At 38.2% G+C, this 18,274-nt stretch overlaps 1 long non-coding RNA gene across 2 annotated transcripts in view; it reads right to left on the minus strand.

Moving 5' to 3' along the window:
* Positions 1-2,900: 2,900 nt before the first annotated feature.
* Positions 2,901-18,274, minus strand: part of LOC138920637 (uncharacterized) — a 48,916-nt gene continuing 33,542 nt past the window's right edge. For both annotated transcript variants that reach the window (XR_011432130.1, XR_011432129.1), the window contains 3 exons: positions 16,323-16,482; positions 13,059-15,665; positions 2,901-6,331 (listed from right to left, as the gene is read on the minus strand). This is a non-coding gene — a long non-coding RNA (uncharacterized lncRNA). The remainder of the gene's footprint in view (positions 6,332-13,058; positions 15,666-16,322; positions 16,483-18,274) is intronic.

Genomic DNA, 18,274 nt, shown 5'->3' on the forward strand with positions numbered 1-18,274 from the left:
GCATATCAGAGCTAAAAAGATCATGAAAGCAGATAATTTAAACACAGAAGCCTGAGTCACAGCCTTTGGAGCTCAAAGTAAATAAACTTGTTTTATTGTGAGTCTTGGAATTGGGAAATAGATGTACCAAAAGCATCTATATCTGGAACCATCACACTAGCTGGACAGGGCATGTAGAAATTTGAGAGGTAAGAGAACTCTGAGTCAGATGATTATGGGAACAGAAAGATTCAACTTTATATCATATGATGTAGTCACTCCCTTGCCCCCTGCCCATGGCAGTGACAAATACAAATGAATAGATTATTCAAGGCATGTCTCCTTTCCTTAAAAACAAAAATGGTCACATTTGGAGGGGATATAAGATTCACTTAGGAAAAAAATTGATAGGACTAGAAATAACTAAAACTGAACAAAGGATGCAAATATATAGAATCAGTCTGAAATGGATACAGAATTTAAAATGTTTACATGTATACACATACATAAAGACTGGAAAATTACTTATGAAGGATAAGCTGCAGGATGATCAGGGTTTATGTGCAAGAGAAAATAAAACAGTTTACCTTTTCAAATCATTGCCCTAATGTTTCCCTAAAAGCTGGATAAATTAGAAAAGGTATTTGGAAGAGGAAGGCATTCCTACAGAACAGGCAGATGGTTCAAATGCCAGAGGAAATAGCAAAATGAGAGGAAATTTTCTCCTTTGTCAGGACATCAGAGTCGAGTGGAGTGTTAAAGAGAGTTCTGGAGGAAGCACTCTGAAAAGGAGTGGAGCTAGAGGAATTAATAACAGCCAAGGCCTTTCCAGTTTCAAATCCATTTAATGAGAGCAGCAGGGAGAAAACAAAGATGAGAGGCTGGAGCACAAATTGGAGAGCAAAACGAGGGTCGTTTGTGTTGATAAGTTCAAAGTGAAAGGAAGAGGAAAAGAAGGTCAAGTCAAAAATACAGAGACACTCTACAAATATCTTAGCGTTCATGAGGAGAGGAGAGTAAAGTGGGTGTAGAGCTGGAAGAGGATGGCAAAATCAGTGAAGGGGCTGGGAAATCAGTGAGTTGATAAAAAGAGTTGTGCCCAGGCTCAGTGGTCTGATCTTAAAAATGGACATCTTAGTTCAGTTAGAAGACCATTTGAGTAAAAATGAAATAGCTAACACAATAAAGGAAAGAGTCTTATGATGATATTTTTAAAGGATGTTTGAGAAGGTATCAAAAATCAGAAGTGGCGAGCATCACTCTGTGCTCATTAAAATGGTTTTGCTGGGGGGCTGGCCCCATGGCCGAGTGGTTAAGTTTGCGCGCTCCGCTGCAGGCGGCCCAGTGTTTCGTTGGTTCGAATCCTGGGCGCGGACATGGCACTGCTCATCAAACCACACTGAGGCAGCATCCCACATACCACAACTAGAAGGACCCACAAAGAAAGAAGATACAACTAACTATGTCCTGGGAGACTTTGGGGAGAAAAAGGAAAAAATAAAATCTTTAAAATGGTTTTGCTGGAATAGATGCTAGTGTAACGAAAGGTGTGATATGGCCCATGCAGTCCTGGGTCAGAAGGTATTTGGTGGATGGTATTCTGGTATCATGAAAATGAGAGCATTGCTAAGGATTTTTTTCACCGCTTAGGTCAACAAAACCTTGCAAGAAAGTGATTTGTCAGTTAAGTTGGGAATGCATAGGAAAATGTTATATGCGAGGTCTTTATCACCACAGGAAGGTGGAAAATAAGTTAAATGGATAAGAGGCTGAGATGGAACTTTTTTTTTATGTACTTCTATGTGAAATCTTAAGAATTTTTCCAAAGAAAAACCATGTTGTATTTGAAAGAAAGTAAATGTAAAGATGAAAAAGAGACAATGATAAGCTGGATAGGCCCCATCATATTTTATGCAGCTGAGATCACTCTGGAAAAAGTGAAAGCAAAAGGGACGTGACAAGTACACACACACACACAAATTGAGAAAAGTACACCACAATGAAAGGAAAGAAAAGAAAAGAATACTGAGGCTGCCTAGGGTGACAGATGATCTCTAGACCTCCTATTATTCAAATTTCACAACCAAATTATAGAAAATATCATCATCCTCATTCTACAAATTAGAAAATCAAAAATTTGGTAGGTTAAATAACTTGCCCAAGGTCACACAGCAAGCAAACGTAGAGCTGAAATTCAATTCACTGTCTATCTTACTCCTAAGCTTTTATCTACACACCATTGCCTTTCAAAACAAAGGCATAAAAGTGAGAAATAAAGGGAAATACAATTATATTGAGGCTGTATAGTTGAAGGATGGGTGTATTGTCTGTAGAGCATGAGGCTGCAACAAATAAAAAAAAGGAAAAGAAAGAAATGTTGGCATGATTTCTACTCACTTGTCAACTAAAAGAGAATGCTCTAGAATATTATGCAAAGGTGTTATCTAACCACCTGAGCGCTTGGGAGCTGAGCTGTGTGTTAAACACCATGCTAACAGCATGGAGCTGCAATTTTGAGCTACAGTTCTTGTTAGGGAAATAATTCTTTCTGAATAATACATAATTAAAGGAGATTAAGTGTTACTTGACTTCTCTTTTGCTGCTATTCAAATATATCATCGCCACTATGCATAATTAAAGGAGTGGTTATCTACCCTTAAAGTGTGCTATCAGGCAGCTCCAGGTAAGACTTACTCACTGTCCTCACTCGAAAACACTCTGGGAATGATATACCTGGAATGTTTTCATCCTTGAGAATCCCGGAATGTCACATTGGAAGATTTACTTTAGGGCACAATACTTTTTTTTCTCCTTGATGAAATGCTTCTCATACTTTCCTTGTAGAGGCATGCTTCCAGGAGGCACATAATTGAACTGATGAAATGAAAACTAAGATCAAATGAATTGTAAAATATATTTTATTAGGAAAAAACAAATAATACATAAGGTGTGATGCTGTTTTTGTACGGTTCCACTTTTGTAAAATTTTTATACATATGATCAAGTGAAATTTTGCATGGAACACATTAATGAATTACATGGTAATATTGTAGGCAATATTTTTTCTTTCTCCCTTTTCTGATTTTTCTACAGTTAAAATGCATGAAATATATATAAATATATTTATATATATGCATTTATGTATATGTATTAATTTAACAGCCTGAATTCAAAAGTAGATATCAATTTCCAGTCACTCAGAGATAGAAATGAGCCTAATTATCATACTGATTGATGTTGACTTTAAGAGATTTTTATAATATAGAATGTTTTTGTACCTAATTAACCCAGAATTTGTGAAAATGTAGACAGTAGTTTAATACCCCAAGCAAAACCTATTTTAAGCAATTAAGAAGGTGAATAGTCACATGAACAAAACTTTAAAAGTTATCTAAAGTATTATCTCTATTAATATTATATTAACTACAACCAAATTAATATTTAAAATTATATTAAAATTATATTAACAATAATAACTAATGTTTACTGAGGTTACAATATACCAGACACTTTTCTAGTGTTTTACACCATTTGTTTGAATAATCATGTGATGGAAATGCTGTAATTGTTCAGTTTTCACCAACAAAGAGGCTGAGGCAATGTTAAAAGTGTTTTAATAAAATCCATGTAAATTAACAATAAGTTCATAAAAACAATGCCTTGTGAACACATTGAAATAAATCAGGTAGAATTCATATTTCCTAAACCTTATTGTTCATTAATCACTAATCCTGACGATCTTGAAAATAATTTTTTATTGTGCATCTAGAGGAAATTAGTATTTCCCCTTTCCCTATTGAAATAAAATAGTTTAGAGAGCTCATTGCTCCCAGTCAACATTCTCCAAAATGCATTCACCTGAGTGGAGTGCTCTGTGGCTAAAGAATTATTCCAGAGGTGGAGTAAAGAACGTGCGTTGTTAAAATGCTGCCCAAGGATTTTTACAACCCCTACGATGTGATGACTGCGGTCTTAGTTCAGGTCACTATGACAAAACACCATAAACTAAGTGGCTTATCAGCACCAGAAATTTATTTCTCCCAGTTGTGGAGGCTCGAAGTCTGAGATCAGGGTGCCAGCATGGTACAGTTCTGATGAGGGCCCTCTTCCACGTTGCAGCAAGTTGACTTCAACTTGTATCTTCACATCTTGGAAAAGAGAGCTAGCTAGCTCTTCTGCCTCTTATAAGGGCACTAGTCCCATTCATGAGGGCTCTATCTTCATGACCTAATTATCTCCCAAAGGCTCCACCTCCTAATGCAGTCACATCGGGGGTTAGGATTTCAACATAAGGATGTCAGGAGGACACAAACATTCAGTCCATGGTAACTGCTGAGTTTGTATGGCAAATCATAAAGACAATGGATTCCTGCTCTTCACTTTCCAGTTTCATCCAATTACTTTTTATATGCCATTGGGAGTGGGATGCTCTTGCCTGATCTTTTGTTTTTTGACTCCATACATTAAAAGCATCTGACATTCCCCAGAATACCAATGTTTCAACATTGCTTTCCCTACTTTTTCCCTACTTCTCCCTTCCTGCATCCTTGCAATTCCCGAGGGAATTGTGACCAAGGCACTGGGTACATTCACCATGTTGAGCCTAGTATTGAGGTATTTAGATTTCATTTATGTTCTTTACTTGGTGTCCAGGGGCTAAATCCACAGTTGTGGAATCAAATATTCCCATGTGGGGGGATTAATTTGTTCTTTCAAAAAATCAAAAAGGGGCCACCTTGTGGCCAAGTGGTTAAGTTCGCATGTTCTGCTTTGGTGGCCCAGAGTTTCGCCGGTTCAGATCCTGGGCGCGGACATGGCACAGCTCATCAAGCCATGCTGAGGTGGCATCACACATGCCACAACTAGAAGGACACACAACTAAATTATGCAACTATGTACCAGGGGGCTTTGAGGAGAAAAAGGAAAAAGAAAATCTTAAAAAAAAAAATCTAAAATGATACAGTGAAGAAAAAGAGATTATTTCCCATCTTTTATGGAGCCAATGTTCTATTGGTAGGGGCGGAAAAAAAAAAAAAACCAATAAACAAACTAATGGAAAAATAAATATGATGAAAAATCAGATAGTGATAAGAACTATGTAGAAAAATTTTAGAAGGGCAAGATTATAGAATGACAGAATGGGGTAGTGGGGGGCTAGATTTGATAGAAAAGGCCTCCCAAGGGAATTGATATTTGAGCTGAAATTCAAAGTAGGAGAGTGAACCAACCAAAAGTCTTGGGAAGAGTGTTCCAGACAGGAGGAACAGAAACTTGTCTGCGGAGAATGGCTATGATGATTGAGACTGTTTGATAGGTGACATGAGCCAGACTCCTTACCTACCAACAGATCTGTGATGAAAGGCCTCTGCCACTCAGGGCACCCAGCTATTTCTCATCCCAGGACTCCCCTGCTAATCCAGTAGAAATCCCAAGATCCCTAGAGATCAAGCTTCCTCTGGGAAGAGTATTCCAGGCAGCAGTGTCTGGGGCCTGATGCCACCATCCTCTGAGCTGTTCCTGATGCTCAGTGCATCACAGTCCCATCTTCTCCCTGACCCTCCATCTGGATCCTCACTAACTTCCCCCCACCCACCTGAAGCCACAAAGCACACCCTGAGGCCTCCAACGGCACCCTGTTTGCCTTTCTGGGAAACCCCACCCTGCACTCCCCTGGTCCAAGGCAGGAATGGGCTTGGCTTACACCTGGAAAGCATGAAGGTCCGTGTGCAGAGGAACAAGTGAGGAGAATGGAAGGAGGTGAGCATGAGAAATAGACAGCTATTTGCTGGCATATAGCATTGTAGCACATAGTGCTTAGATTTCATTCTGAGTGTGATGGAGACCATTGACGAGTTTTGCATAAGGGTATGAAATTACCTAATTTACACTGTCAACCATCACTACAACTGGTGTTTGGAGAATTGACTGGAAGCAGGGAAGTCTTGTCAGTGGCATATTTCAGTCCAGGTGAGAGAAGATTGAGGCTTAGTCTGGGTGTTAGCACAGTAGATGTTGAGACATGGTCAGATTCTGTGTGTACATATTTATATTGTAAAGATAGAGCCAATTAGAGTTATTAATAAATTAGATGAGGAACATGAGAGATAAAAATGAGTCAAATATTTCTCCAAGGTTTTGGGTCTGAGTACTCACTGCTGGGGCTGTGAACTGAGATGCGGATGACAGGTTGTGGATGGACTCAGAGCTCCGCTTTGGACATGCTGGGTTTGAGGCATCAGTTCAAGGAGTGGAGGCAGCAGGCTACATGCGCCGGAACCCAGGGTAGAGATCCAAACGATGGAGTCATGGGTCTGTAGATGGAATGTAGGTTCATGACTCCAGATGAGGTCACCTAGGGTGGAGTATACGCACAAATAAGGGTAGGAAACTTGCTCAAGCCTGTTGTTCTAGGACAAAAGTGCGGTTCTTTAACTGCCTGAAAGTTACAGACAGGCGTGATCTGACAATGAGGCCATGATTTGCAGAATATAATAAATATGTTACTATAAAGAAATGAGAATGTTAATGTTACCTGTAGTTGTCACACAGCCTCCCTGAAAAGGCAATTATTTTCTTCTTTTTTTCCAATATAAATTTAAGTGTGAATATATGAATGCCCTACAGTATGTGATTCATTTTCAGCTGTGAGCTTCAGTTAATCCTGAGAGGCTGGCAGATTCACTTACAAAAACTGGTGGCACGATTGGGAAGAAAAACTGCCCTTTTGAGTAAGTGCTTTATAAAGGCAATTAAAGCAGAAAGATGTGTTTATGGGTTTTCACCCTTCAAAATAGCTATAGATCAAATTTATTAAAAATGTAATTTGGAAGAGAAGCTGGCAATACAGTAATAAAAATAAAAATGAAACTAATTTATCTTAGAAGTCTATGGTGCTTTTAGTCCTAACCAACCTAAAGATTTCGTTATCCAGATGCAAGTAGGAATTAAAACCTGCCTTTTAATTCCAAAGCATCTTGAACAAGAATGTGGCTGTTGTGTATATGGTCGTGTGATACGTTATTCTAATAGTTTAGGACAGAAAATATAGATATAATTTCTATACACCAGAAACTTAATAAGGGTAATGTTTAGGGGCTATTTTTTTAAAAAAATTCAACATAGGGGCTGGCCCTGTGGCCGAGTGGTTAAGTTTGTGTGCTCTGCTGCAGTCGGCCCAGTGTTTCGTTGGTTCGAATCCTGGGTGCTGACATGATATCAATCATCAGGCCATGCTGAGGTGGTGTCCCACATGCCACAACTAGAAGCACCCACAATTAAGAATATACAACTATGTACCAGGGGTTTTTGGGGAGAAAAAGGAAAAAAATAAAATCTTAAAAAAAATTCAACATGGATAGAATTTGATAAGAGAAACAAATACAGTATTAAAAGTTATATGCATCCAAATGGTTAAGAGAGACAGTATTTTTCATATACATTTAAGTCACCATTTTTCTCCTCTTTTGCACTCGCTCTTTTTCTAATCAATTGTTTTTAAAAGAAAATAAAGAAATACCCTTTAGGTTGAACAGGACATTAGAGATATCAAATGCTGTGAGAAATCAAATACTCCTCCTCTTAAAAACTTACTTTTTGTAAGAATGAATCCTACTTTTAAGAAAAAGATGATAACCTGTTTTCAGTTCAAGAATCGTGTCCAAGTGGATTGTTTCATATACCAGAAAGTATCATTTTCAATAGCATTCCAACTGATTCAATGGCTAAGGATGAAATAAATTGAGTGGGCCTATCTCACTTTGGACTATGTCCTTCACCAGTAAAGAAGTGGCAGCTTGCAGACAAGAGTCAGTTTCACTGTATTCAAATAAAGAATGTTCTGAAGTGCTTGTGGGTAGACAGGAAGAATATAGAGAGAGGAACTGGAAGGGTGATGAAAGACAGATAGCGCATTGGCCCCCAAATGGGATTAGTTGAACAGACTGTCTGGAAGGGAAAGACAATTCTACCTTCCGCCAGCAACTTGGTTCAAGGTGCCTTCCTTCCTCAGTCTTTGCTTTGGCATTTGTCTTGCCAGGATTGGGCAATGTTTTGAAATGTAAATTCCTCTATTTCCTTTCTTGCCTCCTCCCTACATTCCTAAAAGATTACCCTTAACTCGCATACCTAAAGAGTGGATTTTTATCTTCAATTTATTCAACACAGAAAAATTATTATTAATAGCACAGAGAGCAAATAATGATTTCAAAGAGTCCTTATGATCATATAAGCCTACCTACAAGGTGATCTCGGAATAAGAAATAGCAAGTAATTATTTTAGCACAATTTTAACATGTGCCTAATGTCATTGTATTTAAAATCATTAAATGATAGTTAAATGTCTTTGCTAACCAAATCATCTTGATATTAGCTTGAATTATCTGGTAAGACAATTATTTTTGAAAACTAACTAAGTTTGATTATTGATAATAGTTGGAAAGTACCATCCACTTACTTTAAGCATTTATAAGTACAGGTCTTTGGTGACATTGATTTAGGAAAAATAACAACCAAATTTTTTGTCTCTTCACAATTTAATATCAGTCCAAACTGCATATAAATTAAATTATGAAAGAATGTTTCTAATAGATTGTTCGCACAAAAGTACTTAGTAGGCACACAGAGCAAGAACCCAAAAGATCCATTCTCTGTGGTGTTCCTAGTTCAGGAAAGTGGTTACGGCCATGGAACAAACAATGGTGGTCCTCTATGTGTAAATATTTGCTATTCTGCCATTAGAATTAGCGGAAGGAGATTTTAAAAGAAATAAATACCAAGTTCACCAGACAGCTCCATATTTTCAGCTACAAAAATCAGAATGTTTTTATGTGATCGAATGATTTTCCATTTCTGGGCAAAGGGGAGGAATAACTGATTTGCTTTGTGAATATATGTCACTAATGTCTGTATAGAATGTGACAGTTACTGCACACACTGTGTTCTTTTAGAAATACAGCAAATTTAAAGCTTTTTGTGCGACCATGTGAGCTTGTATGATAACTGGAAAAATGCCATGTCAAAAGTTCATCTAAATTTCAGTCTCTGGCTGATGGTGCAAACCACATCTTTGCCTGGAGGCAGTGGATCTATCTAAATGAGGAGAGGCTGGTAATGGGTTCATGGGACAACAGGGAGAAGCCTCCTGTCTGCTAATTTGTATGTTACTTTTACATGAAGTGTAAATTAGGACAAGAATACCGATTGCTATAAATTTAGTTCTCCATATTAGTATAACACGTTCAAACATATTTGAGATTAAATGATAGTTACTAATTTTTTAATTAAATGGTCAACCTCTCTCTCTCTTCTCCTTCTCTCCTATAGATATATAGATACAGATATAAATAGATAAACATAGATATAGAGATATATATAAATAGATGGATCATGCATAGGTCATAGATGAATATACATAGATAGATCTATGATAGATCCTAGATATATAGATATAGATAGCTAGATCTGTGATAGCTGAACATAGATACATAGACATATAGATATATAGACATATAGACATAGATATATAGACAGATCATCAATAGATCAGAGATAGATATAGGTAAATCTAAGATAGATCATAGATATGTAGATATAGATAGATCTATGACAGATAGATCATAGATGGATATGTCATAGATAGATCTATGATAGATCATAGATAAGTATAGACAGATCTATGATCTATATATTTATATCTTTGTATGTACAGGAGAGTGAAAGAGAGAGATGAGGGTTGGCTACCTTTCTCTGTGAAGGGCCAGATAGTTGCTATTTTAGGCTTAATTGGTCATATGGTCTCTATTGAAACTACTCAACTTTTTTGTGTGGTACATACAAGTCATAAATGATTTGTAAATAAATGAACACAACTGTGTTTCAATAAAATATTATTTATGGACACTGAAAATTGAATTTCATGTAATTTGTATGTCATAAAATACTCTTCTTTTTTCAATCATTTAAAACTGTATGGTCTGGCCTGATGGTGCAGTGGTTAAGTTCACGCACTCTGTTTTGGTGGCCCAGGGTTCGCTGGTTTGGATCCTAGCAGCTGTCCTACACACCATTTATCAAGCCATGCTGTGGCAGGTGTCCCACATATAAAGTAGAGAAAGCTGGGTACAGATGTTAGCTCAGGGCTCTTTTTGTGAGGAAGATTGGCAGCAGATGTTACATCAGGGCTAATCTTCCTCAAAAAAAAAAAATTAAAAATGTAAAAACTATTCTTAGCTTGAGGTCCATACAGAAAGAGTCTTCAGGGCAGATTTGGCCTGTGGGGCCACGGTTTGTAACCCTCAACATATATATGTAATAACCAATTGTTATTTTTCATCTCGAAGAATCCCATAGCTCATTGTAGGACTGTCATCTTCTTAGTATCTCTGACCATCTCTCAAGTAAATACGAACTCTAGACAAGAAACTGAAAGGTAGGTTCAAAACAGAGGACTTTTTAAAAGAAAATGTAATGTTATTGCACAAATTGGAACACAGCCAAAATAGAAAAACTCACACCTCTACTTTAAAAGAAAGTGTAAAGCCAGAATATTTCTCAGCTAAATGTTTCACTATAGTATAAGTTAAGATGTATAATTAGTCACAATAAAATCCCGGTATTTTCACAGTATTGCAAACACAGTACAATATTAATTTTCACATTATAGTTTATATGCAAACAAATTTGGTTTGTCTAAAAAGAAAGCGTTGCTTTACTCACAAAAGCTGCCTTTGATAATAAATAAGAATTCCACTGAAAAATTGAAGTTTTCCGTATGTGACCAATTTCAGAAATACAAATAGACGAGAAATAAAATACCCTTTCTGAAATACATGATTTCACAGATGGGGCTTTTTAAATTAATGCTCAAAAATCTGAATGCCCAAGTCGATCAGTTTATGGAAAAGAACGAATGGACAAATGAACAAATGTTTCTGTTGAAGATTTCATTCGGCAGCCAGATCATGGATATAATATAGACAATGGAAGCACTGCTCTCTCCAATTCAGTTAAAATTCCTAATCAGAAAGCTGGATTTGTCGAGTGACTATTTCACAAGAGTGCTATAAATTTTGCTTCCTATCCAATCTTGATATTCAAAATGTTACCAATCTCTGTTTCTTTGCTTGCATGTTTGTTTCTGGTGGTAGTACAGGTGCTGGCATTTCTGTTAAAATCTTAAAAGAGTTGAGAACTGAGGACTGGTGCCCTCATTCAAGTCATTTCTCTTGTTTTGCTCCTTGCCACTAGGAGATGGAAGTGAACCCATTACATGCACAGCTCCCTACTTGATTCTTGTTGCCCTGTTACAATCAGAGGCATATATCAGATACTTCTATGTGTTTCATGAGCAAGGGCGACAGAGGAGCTTCAGAACAACAACAAAACAAAAAGAAAACAAAAGCTCAGGAGGGCCTGCTTTATATTTCCCTTTATCCTCCTGCTCCAAAAACAAACAAGCAAAGACAACAATATCTCATTGGATGATGAAGTTAACATTTTGTACCAAACCTACAAAAGAACAGAAAGTGAAAACTTACTCAAACATGAGTGTAAAGCAATATGGACAACCTGGGCTTTAAAAATAAATAGACCGTGTGTCTAGAACAATTGTTTTTGTTCACATTAAAAAGTGTGATCTGGGGACCCGCCCAGTGGCGTAGCGGTTAAGTGCGCATGCTCCCCTTCAGTGGCCTGGGGTTCGCTGGTTCAGATCCCAGGTGCGGACATGGCACCGATTGGCATGCCATGCTGTGGCAGGCATCCCACATATAAAATAGAGGAAGATGGGCATGGACGTTAGCTCAGGGCCAGTCTTCCTCAGCAAAAAGAGGAGGATTGGTGGCAGATGTTAGCTCAGGGGTAATCTTTTTCTTCTTCAAAAAGAAGTGTAATCTGATTATATGAATTCTTGGCAGACTACTAATCTAGTTTTAAAAGAGAAAAAATTGGAGATCACGGAAGACGAGACTTGTTTCTCCTGAGCATTTTTGAATTCCTAAATTGGTCATCATAAGCTCTCAGATCAATTAATAATTCTTTGTAAGAAATGATGTTGTATGGCTTATGAAAATGCATATAAAACAATATGAATGAGATGAAAAACAAAACCAAGGGAAACTGAAATTGGGTAATTGTTGAAGGTAAAAAGCATCTCACGTCAATTTTGTCTGTTACTGTTTAGATTAAAATTTTCTAGTAAAATCAGCAACTTCGTGGGGAAATTCCTGCTTATACTGATGAGCCAGGACCTCTCTCCTCATCCTGATTTTCACCAGATTTATTGGCTAATGCATTGTCTTCTTTTCTCTGTGACATTCACAAGAGTCTTAAATATTACCTCCTGACTGACTGCAATTTGACATATAAAATGGCCTTAGTAAAGGCTCTGGCCAGGAAATTTCATCACAGCATCATAGAAATTTAAAGAGGCTATTGTGATATAAGTGCTGCTTATAACACATCTCTAAATCTCCCTAACTCTATCACAGGCTTCAAATCCATACTTCCTAGTAGTCAGCAGGTAAATGCAGATGAAGAAATCCTTGCTTGGCCTAAGGAATGCATTCACAGTTTCTAGAATAAAAGTTGCATTATATGATTCTGCAAGAAGGGTCATAATAATAGGAAATACCAATAACAATAATTCATTGCACAAATATGTATTGAGCACCTATTATATATTCATCAACATGAATCATAGAGTCTGCAAAAATTGCATTGTAATTGATGAATTTCTAAGAGTGTCGCATGAATACCGTGTCTGCTTGTCGGGTGTCAGCCATGATTAAGGTGCCTTCCACAGTGTTTTGCACGGGCTTATGGGCTTGTTATTAGCACTCTTGAACCATCATGAATTGCTTAAGAGGCCATGCTAATGGCATTGCTATTAATGTTGCTGGGAAGCCTTGTTGGGAACATGCAGTGTGCCTTCTCCACAGGGAGATTTCACTCAATATTACAGTAGAAATTAGTATTTAAGAGACTCAAACCATTTCTGACTGAAAGAATGTTGTCAGCAGATGGAGCCAAAGGTGTCAAAGCCAGATCTACATACCCCTGGGTCTTACCATGTCAGTGCTTACCAGGCTGATTTCCAATTTCCAGTGTCTCTGCTCTTCTCTAGCCATAAGAGCCCACTCCGCCTGTAGAAGTACCAGGAAAGGAAAGTCCCCAGGAACAGCCATTGGCCAAGGACTGACAGGAGTTGGTATAAAATGCCACAGCTCCTTCATCCCCCAGGTAGGATGACCCCAAGCCTCGCATGATACTTTGGCTCCTAGAGAGCCCCATCAGGACTAAATTGCAATCTATCTCACTGAGAACCTCCTTTGTAACACACGTTTTCTTGGCTTTCCATGGCCTTCCCTTGCCTGTTCTACTTCCTCACTTCAATATTCAGCATTTCCAGGGACCACATCCCAAATAAACAACTTGCACTTGAATCCTTGTGTCTGGATCTGTTTTGCAACTTGGTGAAACCAAACTAAGACAGCAGATTTCCAAAAATATTTTTTGAGAGCAAAGAGTAGATGATGCGCCTCTTTTATCTACCAATAATGCTTGCTTGTTTGTTTTTTTAAAAAGACTCTTGAGGGGCTGGCCTGGTGGCGCAGCGCTTAAGTTTGCATGTTCCGCTTCGGCGGCCCAGGGTTCGCCGGTTCAGATCCGGGGTGCGGACATAACACCGTTTGGCAAAGCCATGCTGTGGTAGGCGTCCCACATATAAAGTAGAGGAAGATGGGCACAGATGTTAGCTCAGGGCCAGTCTTCCTCAGCAAAAAGAGGAGGATTGGCAGCAGTTAGCTCAGGGCTAATCTTCCTCAAAAAAAATATATATTTATATATATATTTTGTTGCTAAAATAATGTTCATCTGAGCCTTCAGCAAGTCATAATCTTTTTGTTGGTGGAGGATCTTGCCTCAAGGTTGATGGCTGCTCACTGATCAGGCTGGTGGTTGCTGAAGATTGTGGTGACTGTGGCAATTTCTTAGAATAAGATAGCAATGAAGTTTGCTGCATCGATTGACTCTTCCTTTGGCAAACAATTTCTCTGCAGCATGCGATGCTGTTTGATGGCATCTTACAGTAGGACTTCTTTCAAAATTGGAGTCAATCCTCTCAAACCCTGTCACTGCTTTATCTACTAAGTTTATGGAATATTCTAAATCTTTTGTTGTCATTTCAACAATCTGCATAGCATCTTTAGCAGGAGTAGCTTCCATCTCAAGGAACCACTTTCTTTGCTCATCCATAAGAAACAACTCCTCATCTGTTACAGTTTTATCACGAGATTGCAGCAAGTGAGTCGCCTCTGCCGGCTCCACTACCAATTCAAGTTCTCTTGCTATTTCCACCACTTCTGCAGTTACTTCCTCCACTGGAGTCTCGAACCCCTCAAAGTGACCCACGAGGACTGGAATTAATTAACTTCTTCCAAACTCCTGTAAATATTGATACTTTGACCTCTTCTCATGAATCACAAATGTCCTTAATAGCATCTAGAATGCTGAATCCTCTCCAGAAATTTTTCAACTTACTTTGCCCAGATCTATCAGAGGAACCACTATCTACGGCAGCCATAGTCTTATGTTTCTTAAATAATAAGATTTGAAAAGTTAAATCTTAATTCCCCCTTGATCCATGGGCTGCACAATGGATGTTGTGTTGGCAGGTGTGACAACAACATTCATCTCCTAGCAATCTCTGAGTTCTTGAGTGACCAGGTGCATTGTTGATGAGCAGTAATATTTTGAAAGGAATCTTTTATTCTAAGTAGTAGCTCTCAATGATGGGCTTAAAATATTCAGTAAATAATGTTGTAAACAGATGTGCTGTCATCCAGGCTCTGTTGTTCCTTTTATAGAGCACAGACCGAGTAGATTTAGCATAATTCTTAAGGGATCTAGGATTTTCAGAATGGTAAATGAGCATTGGCTTCCACTTAAAGTCACCAGCTGTGCTAGACCCTATTAAGAGAGTCATCCTGTCCTTTGAAGTTTTGAAGCCAGGAGTTAACTTCTCCTCTCAAGCTATGAAAGTCCTAGATGGCATCTTCCAACATAAAGTTGTTTCACCTACATTGAAAATCTGCTGTTTAGTGTAGGCACCTTCATGAGTTATCTTAGCTAGATCTTCTGGGTAACTTGCTGTGGCTTCTACATCAGCATGTGCTGCTTCCCCTTGCACTTTTATGTTATGAAGTTGGCTTCTTTCCTTAAACCTCATGAACGAAACTCTGCTGCTTCAAACTTTTCTTCTGCAGCTTCCTCCCCCTCTCAGTCTTCATAGAATTGAAGAAAGTTAGAGCCTTGCTCTGGATTATGATTTGTCTTAAGGGAATGTTGCGGCTGTTTTGATCTTCTATTGAAACCACTAAAACTTTCTCCATAACAGCAATAAGACTGTTTCAATTTCTTATCATTTGTCTGTTCACTGGAGTAGCACAGTTAATTTCCTTCAAGAACTTTTCCTTTGCATTCACAACTTGGCTAATTGTTTGATTCAAGAGACCCAGCTCTCAGCCTATCTCAGCTTTCAACATGCCTTCGTCACTGAGCTTAATCATTCTAGCTTTTAATTTAAAGTCAGAAACGTGCAACTATTCCTTTCGCTTGAACACTTAGAGGCCATTGTAGGGTTATTAATGGGCCTAATTTCAATATTGTTGTGTCTCAGGGAATAAGGATGCCTGAGGAGAAGAAGAGAGACAGGAAAACAGTTGATTGGTGGAGCAGTCAGAACACACACAACATTTATCAACGAAATTCGCTATCTTATATGGGAACAGTTTGTGGCACCCCCAGATAATTGCAATAGTAACATCAAAGGTCACTGATCATGATCACCAATAATAACAATGAAAAAGTTTGAAATATTGCAAGAATTGCCAAAATGTGATACAGAGATACAAGGTAAGCAAACACTGTTGGAAAAAATGGCACCAATAGATTTGCTGGATGCAGGATTGTCACAGACCTTCAATTTGTAAAAAACGCAATATCTGCAAAGCACAATAAAGTGAAGTGCAATAAAATGAGGTATGCCTGTATCTATAAAAATATATGGCCTATATTAAGTGCTTAAATTATTCTGGCACTAGGTTCACCAAATAATTATCATTGCTCTAGCAACATTCTGAGGGTTTCCATTACCCCTTTAATTTTCCAAGACTTTATAGAGTCCTCGATTTCTGGAATTCCACATGTGATGCTAGTCATTGGTGTGCTGATTCTGGCATTAATACAAGATGAGCTGAGAGAGTCAGAAAGTCCTAAAGCATGTGGATAGGAAAAGTGCTTGAGTGGAATGAGAAAAATGTGAAATATAAAAATATATAGATACTAACGTCGTCTACAGCATCCACATTTCTGGTCTTCACCTCATGCTGAGGAGGTTCTGCTCTGAATAATGCACCTGCTGAGCGCAGGACACCAGCTTCATGGGGACGCTCGGCATCAACCACGATCAGCTTGAGGCTCCGACCTGACTCAGCCACTCTATAAATACTGGAGAAACAAAGCAAAAATAGATGACAACAACAAAGAGAGGTTCAAAAGTTAGAAGAGGTTTTCTAGAATATCAAAAGATAGTCATTACCAAATCTGGAGTGAGGCATGCTTTCGGATAGATCGAAGACATTTTAATTACCACTGTTGCTTCGCTTGAACATATTTTATTTGTGCTTATACACAAAATCTGAAAGGTAGGATAGAGAGTTCTGGGGGACCTGTTGCTCACACACCATGGCTAATGTTCATGAACAATGAGAGAAATTATTGAGCACTGACACAGAAAATTATGGCTTGTTATCACAAGTCATGGCATTCCAAAACACCATCCTATCTGGGTCTTTTAAAAAAATATATTTATCTAGTATTGGTTTTTATTAATTCCAAGCCTATTTGGGCTTTTCTTTTCTTAGGAAAAGGATACATACTTAACTGAGAAACTCAGAAAGCAGGTCTACAGTCCTGAAGCCCTTTTGCCTGCATTCAAACACCGGGTTGTATATATCCATTTATTCCAAACATTCATAAAGTGAGTGCTAACTTTTGACTAGGCATGTTCATAGTTGCTGGGAGTATCCTACCACCCAGATCATGGCATATAAATTTTTTAAATACAGTAAAGATGTTAAACTCAAAGTAGAAGTAGAAGGTGAAGTGTGGCCAGAAGGAAGGAGTGATCACTTCTTTCTGAAGAAATGGTACCCTGCACAGAAGAGGTCTTATTGGTGCTCAGATTAGAGGCAAATGGAGATATTCACCAGATATGAGAGAGCCCAGTGAGCATCCCAGTCAGAGGAAAAAGTGTAAGCAAAGAACGAAATAGCCAAGTGCATTCAGGAATCAGCCATTCGTTAGGACTCAAATAAATAGTGCATGGAAATGTTTGGCAAGAAGCAAGAGTGGAGAGGTTGGAAGAAACCAGAAGGTGGAAGACTAAGTAGCTGAGATTTTTATCTGTAGGCAATGGGAGCCCGTGGAGATACTGTGGAGGAGGTGTGGACAGTGGAATAATAACAGTATCTGCTTTGGGGAAGGACTTCTTCAAGACCAAGGAGAAACTAAAAAAAAAAAAACTTTTTGATATGTAATATGTTGCTGGAATGGGAGGTGGAGAATGGAAAGAACACCTGCCGCATACATTCCATCCTCCTCAGACATGCAAGATGCAGTCATAAATATTTCTGTTATTACTTAAAAGTGAAGGCTGGAGGTGAGTGATGGTGACAATAGGGAACAGAAGGGCCACAGAAGAAGAGAAAGAAGAATCGCGTTCTTGTCATATATGCTCCAATCTGGCAAATATTTGTCTCCGTGGTCCCTTCTCCATCCCATTACCTACTACTCACTTCTCTGCAACTTCCCACCTCCATCCCTAACCCAGAAACACATTTTTAAAAAACCTTTTGATTGGGAATATTGATCCATAAGAAAGATAAGGACTTTTTAAAAGCTGAAATCCAGTTAGAGATATAAAGATGATGGTGTTATTTTCATACAATACTATCAGCATCAGGGGCTTCATGTAGGTGGGGCTTCATGTAGGTGTGTGTGTGTAATTACTAGATGTCAAACACTTCAGTAAATTGGTGTTTGTGATCGCTTGTATGCCCATTGTCTTCACTACAATTGGATCTTTAAATTCCCAAGCTCTGCCTCTGTTATTGATAATTTTAAACATAAATGGCATTAGAATGTTTATTATGCTTTCAAGCTGGTTTTACGTCTGAGATACTTCTTATAGAAACTGCGACGTAATCCAAAGATCAGCAATTATAGTAAATCAGATTCA

This window comes from Equus caballus, chromosome 24 (genome assembly GCF_041296265.1).
Source record: "Equus caballus isolate H_3958 breed thoroughbred chromosome 24, TB-T2T, whole genome shotgun sequence".
NCBI classification, from domain to species: domain Eukaryota; kingdom Metazoa; phylum Chordata; class Mammalia; order Perissodactyla; family Equidae; genus Equus; species Equus caballus.